The following is a 10604-nucleotide window of genomic DNA, read 5'->3' on the forward strand; positions in this document are numbered from 1 at the left end:
TCAAACAAAATTGAAAACAGTGCCAAAACTCCCCTGGATAATTTATGTCACTTAAAGGTCTACTCCACATATACATAGAATATCACAGGGCATTTGAAAATATATTCATTATATATTATGAATATAACTCCAAATTCAAATAGAATATTGATTTAAAATCAGAGCCCAAATAATTCCTTAGAAATGTTCCACACTTTTGGTTTGATTTATAACTCTTGCCAAAATTGTAAGAACTATTTCTAGGGCATTTTGGATTCATTGATTGCAATTTTAGGGTTCTTGCCCCTTTATTAAAATGATTTATGAGGCTTTCACTTGTCCCTATTTCAAATTCATTGAAATTTAAACATGATGCACACATGACTAGCTAGTCTAGGTCATACCAGAACTAGGGATGTGACAACTCACCCCTAATAAACAAGAATCTCGTCCCAAGATTCAAGCGTAGGGTAAGATGAAGGGGAACGCAAACTAACACAGTCTTCACGATCTAATTGTCCTCATTGAAGATATTGATTCATTGCATCATATTTGTCTTGACATCTTTGCTTTTGAGATCTTCATCCAACATGATGACGACAGAAAGAAACTCTACATGAATCGATCTTCTTGAAGATCGAGCAACTCAAGATCAACTCATGGAGTGAGATATATAAAAAAACATCTCTTGAGCTGAGACACGAAACACACATCAGGGGTGATGGAAAGAAGCGGATGACAAGGGTTCAAATTGGTAGACAATAATTCCACACCTAAGAGGGTGGTGAACAGTTGTCAATGTAGCGAGGATTTGGATTGCCATGATTCCATAACGGGGCATCTTAGGGAAGGTGACTCGTAGAGCTATTCCCTTAAGTGGCAAAAAGAATTACTTTTGATACAATGATCATTGGAACTCTTTATACCAGCCTAAGGCAATCACAATTGGTCTTTTGAAGGAGTTCGAAAGAATGACATGCTCAGACTAGAATGGATGATGTGGACTACCTTGTTGAAGACAACACAATGGATGATTTTTGCTTATCATCTGAAATGGATGGGACCCATGGTAGGACCACTTCTGAAGATGATCCTGAACAACAATTGCTGAGAAGGGCAGCCCATGGGAGATTGACACAAGGCAGTGCAAGCTTGGAACAAAATGCAAATGTCGGGAATGTTCCAACCATCATATCTGCCTGAGATTCAGATCTGGATAGAAACAGGATACTTCAGACTCACATGTCTGAAAAGAAGAGTTTCAACACAAGTCAACGAGATAACGTTGCGAGACTCTCGGGAGATGAACTACGATAGCAAGCTCCAAAACATGAGCAGGTTTTGCTACACACCTGTGAACACACTGTCCTAGACAAGCGTGACCACGTGGCAGTCTTATAATAAAACACTATCGAGTTCAGGTGGGGAACCATAATCGAGATATTGAGGTCCTTGCATAAGGCATGGTCTTAAGAAGGAACTTCCTTTCCTTGAACAAATCAATCAGTGGCTTGGTGTGCTAGGGGATACATATGAAATGAAGATGATCAGTCTATCAGACCATAGAATACTTCGCACATGCATGACTAACTTGGGATGATTCCAGAGGAAGCAAAACAAAATTTCTCGAATTCACGGCGGCAACTTACATCAAATGCACGTGAATCAAAGGAAGTCACTTCTTTCATCCAAACATATACTTCATGAATGGGGCATGAAGAAAATGCTTACACAAGTTTCCAACACTAGCTGGATGTTCAACACAATTCATGGAGGAGACAAAATGCTGCTGATGGGCTCAACAGCAACTCATCGGAATTTCCATATCACTGGACTTCCACCATTATGTGAACATTGTGATAGTATTGGTCAGACCAAAGGATGTAATGGTGTATGCTCGAGGATTCAACCACGAGTAAGACAACATTACGAATATCGTTGGTACTGATTTGATTTCAGGATAGCACACACTCAAATCAAAGTTTTGACAAGACAACAGATCCAACAACCAATCACGAGGAACAATCGATGAAGATATCATCTTTCTTCAACTAACACACAAACACAAGGATATCCCTTTGGAACGAACTAAGTTGGGCTAGCTTTTATCTTCCAAGTCTCCAAGTTGTTGTTTAGCTTAACCAACTAGCTCAGGGGTATCCAACACGGATTCTTGCAGAAAGAGTGTTTTATTGGTAAACCAACTTGATCACGAACTCACCATATCGGTCAGGTGATGACCTGGTGATACTTCCGAGAAGATATTCAGAAAATTACGAACCACTGATATGTTAATAAGCTCGGGAACAATCTTGACTTTCAGAGCAAGAAGATAGGATCAAAAGAGCTAGGATTAATAATCCTAACTCGTTGACCGAAGTGTGCACCAGAAATATGGAATAGGTAGCACGATCAATCTTAGGATGATGATTTAATAACCAACACGCTAAGAATGAGAATATTGTCCATTAACTACCAGGCAACACGGCTGCTAGGAGTATAGATTTCACACATCACGATTCATTAGTCGACATTCCGATTGCGACAACACGACACCGAGGAATGAATAATGATGGCGGGAAGTATCACTACGTCAAGAATTCATAAGAGGTGGTGCAATTCTCATGACATTCTTGACATAAAGATGGTAACACTCCAAGGTAGAACTGGGCAAAAGCTGGATTGGCATTTTGATCTATGAAATACAACTACTTTGACCAGTCCAAGAAGTGGGTGAGGTGCTAGAGTTTGCTTCTCCTAGTCATTCTAAACTAGAATGGCTTGACGGACCACAAGAATAATAGGCATCGATGAACACGAATGCACAACTATTCCTGACTATCAATTGATAGACTAGGGTCATAATACAACTGAAGAGGGTTAACTCAAGGAACATATAACTTTCTGAGTTGTGGATGCATAGATTAGTATGTCGAACCAAGTTCAACATGTTTCTTCCGGATAACCCATGCAGAGAAGTAGGACTGGCAGAGTCACAATTATGAATGGAGAACTCCTCAAGAGTACTCTGATTGTGATCCTTTGGTTCAAATAACTTCTGCCTTAATGGTTCATGGTATTTGGAAGAAGGAAATTCCACAGACCTCGAGGACTGTCGCAAGGTTTCTAATATCCTAAAGGAATGAGCAACACTATCTGCACGAATTAAGTAGAGTGAATCTTGGGTTCAAGAACCCAGGAAAGAATACCTACTAACTAATAACATCACGAGATGCTTTCGAGAATGGTGGCCAGAATCATCACACCGGGAACACAAAACATGGCTACATTACTAGGTGACTCCCTAAAACACCTAGGGTCATAATAATAGCTCCAACATATATGTCAAGGCAATAAATTACCTCAACGCACTGGATAGTGAGCTTATTTTGACCATAAAGGACATCGGGAAAAGAAAGAAAGGATTTGCAAATGCATCAGACTATTTAGAGACCTGGGATGACTCGGACAGCATAACGGTTGTAAATGCTCAGAAAAATTTGAGACATTCACAAGGATTTGCATAGTCACTTAACAACATCATATCAAGGTTCCGAGATCAATTGTCAACATACGGAAGTAGTAGAAACCGAATTGAGGCATGGAACCAGCAATCCTACAAGTCTACGGATTAGTAACACGTGATCCTGATAGAAAGATGAGAAGCCTAATTCTTAATCCCCATAGAAAGGAAGAGGATGACTCAGATCAGAAGGGCATAAGGTAAAGGAGTAAAAAGAGCCTTACGTTCCCTTCCCCAATCAATTCCCTTACATAACTAAGGCATTTCTAGACACAACTTCGACCAGTTTGGCTTGGTAATCCTACAGACAGTCAGGCTCTGATACCAACGCTGTCAGGACCCCGATCCTAGGTCACACCGATCTAGCATGTAACATTTCATATCACTTTGCGGTCTCACGCACGGTTTTCCCACGGGTGCCACCTTACCTGGCCCGAGACCGTTTGTGCCTTTTGGCTCACGTATATGATAGTGTCGCTAGCATCCATATGACAGAGAACCCGGGCTGACATGACTAGTCATGAACCCAAAGTGGCACTAACTTACGGGGACAGGCATACATGAAACAACATCGAACATGTCGGTCATCAGCGTGTGAATCCGGGCTGTAGCAACTGCGCTAACAGGACTCCGGGAAACCGGGCTGTAGCAGGCTAGTAGGACTCCGGAAGTCACCGCGTGACATTTCCCCGAAGGGACAGACACAGGAACGAAGTGAATCACATGCCGGCCAGTCTAAGTGTTCCAGAGCAGTAGTACTGGGCTAGCAGGACTCCGGTAAACCGGGTTGTAGCGGACTACCAAGGCTCAGTGGAAGCACGAGACTACATTTCCCCATAAGAGAGGCTACCAAGGATAAACAACCAGGGTGTCGGATCCCACACATACCAAGCATTTCAATCATACACACAATATGCTCGATATGTGCAAATACAACATGGCATCACAACCGGACTCTATGACTCGGAGTATTTATTCATTAGGCTCCGAGGAGCCAAGTTACAAACATGGGTCTCATGACCCAACATACAGAGCATACAAGCAACAAGCACATGCGGAAGCTTAACTTGTCTGAGTACATACATCTACAAATGAAGAAGGCTGAGAAGCCTGACTATCTACCAGATCCTGCCGAGGGCACAAGATCGTAGCTGAGGTATCAAGCTAAACGTCGAAGTCCACACAGAACTACAAGCAAGACTGACGTCTCTTTGCAAAACATAAATTAAGCAAACGTGAGTACAAATGTACCCAGCAAGACTTACATCAGAACTAACTACATATGCATCAGTATCAACAAGGGGGGTGGTGGAGTTTAACTGCAGCAAGCCAGCTTTGACTCGGTGGCTATCTTAAACTACGACTGCAAGTAACTCTTTTGAGGTGGCACACACGAGTCCACATATTCACCAATCAATACACCACTATGGATCCGCTCCCGTCTACCTACGAGAACGCCACCCATAGCACTCACGCTTATCTTGCGCATTTTAGAGTATCCACTTCAAGTTATCTATGAACTGTTATAGGCAACCCAGAAGTCCTTTACCGTGGACACGGCTATTCGAATAGATCATTTATAACCCTGCAGGGGTGTACTTCTTCACATATGCTCTCGCCACTTACCACCATGTACACGTCGTGTATCTCGGCAACCTTCAAGAGAAAGCCTGGCGAGGGAGTCGGCCACGACCTGACTAACCATACAAGTCTCTAGTCCAGGTTTATCGCCTATTCGGGTTCCATCCGCGAGGAGATCCGGCCGGAGTTTCGCTCACAGCCCCAAACGATGTGTGCAGGGTTCCCGAGACACCAAATGGGCGCTTGGTGCACCATGCCACGGTGTATCTACCACATCATATCCCACCCCTAGGGTCAGCGCTACGCACGACCGCCAACACATATCCTATAAACACCAAAAACTAGTTGCAACTCCTGGACAGAGGACTAGGGCAGTTAATAAGTCGAGAGGGTCAATTAAGGATCCCAATGAGTGGTAGTAGCTGTTCATGGATCACAAACACAGAACTCAGTTCCTAAGAACGGTTTCAATGAGACAACCCACTATGTACTCCTACATGGCCTCTCACCGCTACCTTTACCAAATCGTGTTCACACACTTAGCTCAAACACAGTAGGACATGTTCATCACCATTCCAATTCATCCCCGATGAATCAGACCTGACTCAACTATAAGCAGTAGCAGGCATGACAAACAAGCATGAATGAGTAGGCACATGAGGGCTCAAACAACTCCTACTCATGCTAGTGGATTTCATCTATTTACTGTGGCAATGACAGGTCATGCAGAGGAAAAGGGGTTCAACTACCGCAGCATGTAACAGTTGAATCGTTGTTGTCCTAATGCGCTAAAAGAGAGCAGGAGCAAGAGAGTGGGATTGTATCGGAATGAACAAGGGGTTTTGCTTGCCTGGCACTTCTGAAGATGATATATCTCTTCATCGGTGTCATCGAACTCATTGTCGGAACATACGTCTACCAAGGGGGAACAACCACCGGCAAACACAGAAAGAACACAATCAATGCAATGCATAATATGATGCATGATCATGACATGTCGATATGCTGTGATCTGAGCTAATGCAGCTAAGAACAGAAGGGTCTGAGTTGAATTGAACCAAAGGTTCAAATTCAAATTCAAACTAAGAACTTATAAAGTGCATTATCATGTTTTGATCTAAACAGCAATGCTAATTTGTTTAAACATGCGTGGAAATGCTACATATGGATAGATTGGATTCTTCTGATCATTTTTCATATATAACTTATCTTATTTGGAGTTATAGATAATTTTCTATGATTTTTAGAAGTTTAGGACTTTTTCTGAAATTCCTGAATTAGATTTAATCCAGAAATGGCTTATTGCGTCAGCACTGCGTCATGCCTGCGTCAGCAAGTCAACAGCGCTGACCAGGGTCAAACCTGACGTGTGGAGTCCACACGTCAGTGACACAGGACTAATCCCGGTCAAATCCAGCACTGATTGGGGTTTGACCAGTGGTTGGGCCCACTGTCAGTGCCTATCAGGGGGTGCTTAGTTGGCGGCGGTTAGCACTAATGATGTCCACGTCGGCATGCCGGAGTTTGGCCGGCGACGACCATCGAACGCGGCGGAGGCGCGCCGGAATCGCGCTACGGTTGTCGGCTGAGCATGCGGCTTGGTCCTACGGCGAGCTGGAAGTGTGCCGCATCCAGTGGTGCAGGCGGTTGGGTGCGGGGAGGCCGGAAACGACGGTGAGGAGCTCGGCCACGGCGGCCGGAGCTCGGGTGCGCGTGGGGTTAGCGTTGCATGGTGCAAGCGGGCAAGGGGAGGCGCTAGCAAGGCTCAGCGCGGGGCAGCAAGCTCCGTGGACATGCGTCTGGGACCAAATGGTCACCGGGGTGTTGCCGCCGACGAGCTTGGGCAGCGGCGCGGTTCGGTCGACAAGGGGGCGACGGATGTGGGGCGTAAACGAGCTCGGGCGGCGGCGCGGTTCGTTCGACAAGGGGACGACGGATGTGGGGCGTAAACGAGCTCGGGAAGAGGGGGAACATACGCAGAATCTCACAGCGGAGACGACGGGATGGTCAGCGGGCTCGGGGACAAGTCGGAGACGACGAACGGGCGTCGGCGATCTCGGCGACCGAGAGGTTGAAGGCGACGACATTGATGGCGAAGCAGAGCTCCCGGCGATGTTGGGATCGACGAGGAGGACGAAGGCGACGAGGCGGATCCCTGGGACACATCGGGGAGGCGAGAGGGAGGCGGTGGTTGCGGTTATGGCTAACGGCGGTGACGGGCTCCGTTCGGAAGCGAGCAGAGAAGGGGGATGGGGTCCAGAGAGAGAGGGGAGAGACGCAGGGGTCGAAGGAGGTGCATGGCGACGCGAGGGAAGGTCCAGGGTGACGGGAGGATAGCCAGGCAGGGTGGAGGTGGCGCGCGGTGGCCGCGCGCGCGTCGGGCACGCGCTGTGCATCCGACTGGCGGGAGGAAGAAGACCTCCATGCCCCTGGTTGGCTGGGCCGGCTAGACGGGCTGCCAGGTGGGCTGCGCCAGGTAGGCGGCCAGGTAAGTCGTCTGCTCTTTTTTTTAATTTTCTTCTACTTTGTTTTATTTAATTGCCATTGAATTCAAATTCAAACAAAATTGAAAACAGTGCCAAAACTCCCCTGGATAATTTATGTCACTTAAAGGTCTACTCCACATATACATAGAATATCACAGGGCATTTGAAAAAATATTCATTATATATTATGAATATAACTCCAAATTCAAATAGAATATTGATTTAGAATCAGACCCCAGATAATTCCTTAGAAATGTTCCACACTTTTTGTTTGATTTATAACTCTTGCCAAAATTGTCAGAACTATTTCTAGGGCATTTTGGATTCATTGATTGAAATTTTAGGGTTCTTGCCCCTTTATTAAAATGATTTATGAGGCTTTCACTTGTCCCCATTTCAAATTCATTGAAATTTAAACATGATGCACACATGACTAGCTAGTCTAGGTCATACCAGAACTAGGGATGTGACAATCGGTTTAAAATGTTTTGTATATGAAAAATGCTTAGAATTATGTCTAGATTAATAATATGCCACTTTCATGCATGTTAAAAGTGTTTAAAATAATGTTGGCATATAATTTACCTCTTGCCATGCTAAAATGGTCTATTTCATAACTAAATAACCGTAACTCCAATTTTAATAAGCTTTATATGTAAATGGGGTAGAAATATGCCTAGTTTAACATGGGGCAATCACTTTGCATGTTTAATAACTCTAAAATATGGTTTAGGGCAGAACAGTACCAAACCTAAAATATGCACATGAGGATTTTCCGGAATTGTTATTTGTTGTTTCCGGCCTCATTTAAACTTGACTAGGTAGTTAGTTTACGTATGCTTCACCTCTCGCCATTCTAACCAACATTTAATATTGTTGAGTACATAAACGGGAGAGAACTAAATAAGTCACGTGGTGTTTCGTCAATATGCAACAGAGTTGCATATTGAGCTCCACTTAATTTGTAGGATTGTTTTGTGCATTCTGCCATGCCATGCCTCTTTAAACCGGACATGCATCATACTTGGTTGTGCATCATGCCATGCTTATGTGATGGTTGTTTACCATGTTGTTTGCTGCTTTCCGGTGTTGCTTCTTCGGGTTGGTTCTGATAACATCGCATTTGTGAGGATTCGTTCGACTACTCCCGGTTGTCTTCTTCATGGACTCGTTCTTCTTCCTTGCGGTATCTCAGGCAAGATGACCATACCCTCGAAATCACTTCTATCTTTGCTTGCTAGTTGTTCGCTCTAATGCTATGCCATGATACCTACCACTTGCTATATCATGCCTCCCATATTGCCATGTCAAGCCTCTAACCCACCTTTCCTAGCAAACCGTTGTTTGGCTATGTTACCGCTTTTGCTCAGCCCCTATTATAGCGTTGTTAGTTGCAGGTGAAGTTGAAGTTGGTTCCATGTTGGAACATGGATATGTTGGGATATCACAATATCTCTTATTTAATTAATGCATCTATATACATGGTAAAGGGTGGAAGGCTCGGCCTTATGCCTGGTGTTTTGTTCCACTCTCGCCGCCCTAGTTTTCCGTCATACCGGTGTTATGTTCCTTGATTTTTCGTTCCTTACGCGGTTGGGGGAATGGGACCCCCTTGACAGTTCGCTTTGAATAAAACTCCTCCAGCAAGGCCCAACCTTGGTTTTACCATTTGCCACCTAAGCCTTTTGCCCCCGGGTTTCCAGAGCCCGAGGGTCATCTTTATTTTAAACCCCCAGGTCAGTGCTCCTCTGAGTGTTGGTCCAACCTGTCAGCCGCAGGTGGCCACCAGTGGCAACTCTGGGTTGGCCTACGGGAAGTTTGGACAATCCGGTGTGCCCTGAGAACGAGATATGTGCAGCTCCTATCGGGATTTGTCGGCACATTCGGGTGGCTTTGCTGGTCTTGTTTTACCATTGTCGAAATGTCTTGTAACCGGGATTCCGAGTCTGATCGGGTCTTCCTGGGAGAAGGATTATCCTTCGCTGACCGTGAGAGCTTGTGATGGGCTAAGTTGGGACACCCCTGCAGGGTTTTGAACTTTCGAAAGCCATGCCCGTGGTTATGGGCAGATGGGAATTTGTTAGTATCCGCTTGTAGAGAAGTTGACACTTAACTTAATTAAAATGCATCAACCGCGTGTGTAGCCATGATGGTCTCTTTTCGGCGGAGTCCGGGAAGAGAACACGGTTCTTGTGTTATGCTTGAATGTAAGTAGTTTCAGGATCACTTCTTGATCACTTCTAGTTCACGACCATTGCGTTGCTTCTCTTATCGGTCTTATTTGTGTATGTTAGCCACCTTATCTGTTTAGTGCTTGCCGCAGCTCCACCTCATTACCCCCTTTCCTACCCATAAGCTTAAATAGTATTGATCTCGCGGGTGTGAGATTGTGTTGGGTTTCGTAGTAATTTCAAAAAATTTCCTACGCACACGCAAGATCATGTGATGCATAGAAACGAGGGGGAGAGTGTTGTCTACGTACCCAACGCAGACCGACTGCGGAAGCGCTGACACGACGTAGAGGAAGTAGTCGTACGTCTTCACGATCCAACCGATCAAGCACCGAAACTACGGCACCTCCGAGTTCGAGCACACGTTCAGCTCGATGACGATCCCCGGACTCCGATCCAGCAAAGTGTCGGGGACGAGTTCCGTCAGCACGACGGCGTGGTGACGATCTTGATGTACTATAGCAGCAGGGCTTCGCCTAAACTCCACTACAGTATTATCGAGGAATATGGTGGCAGGGGGCACCGCACACGGCTAAGGAATAGATCACGTGGATCAACTTGTGTGTTTCTGGGGTGCCTCTGCCTCAGTATATAAAGGAGCCAAGGGGGAGGGGGCGCCGGCCTAGGAGGAGGGCGCAGGAGGAGTCCTACTCCTTCCGGGAGTAGGACTCCCCCCCAATCCTAGTTGGACTAGGATTCCCCGAGGGGGAAAGAGGGAGAGGGGGGCCGGCCACCTTCTCCTAGTCCTAATAGGACTAGGGGAGGGGGGAGGTGCGCAGCCACCTTGGGCTGCCCCTTTCTCCT

This window comes from Triticum urartu, chromosome 4 (genome assembly GCF_003073215.2).
Source record: "Triticum urartu cultivar G1812 chromosome 4, Tu2.1, whole genome shotgun sequence".
Classification (NCBI taxonomy): Eukaryota; Viridiplantae; Streptophyta; class Magnoliopsida; order Poales; family Poaceae; genus Triticum; species Triticum urartu.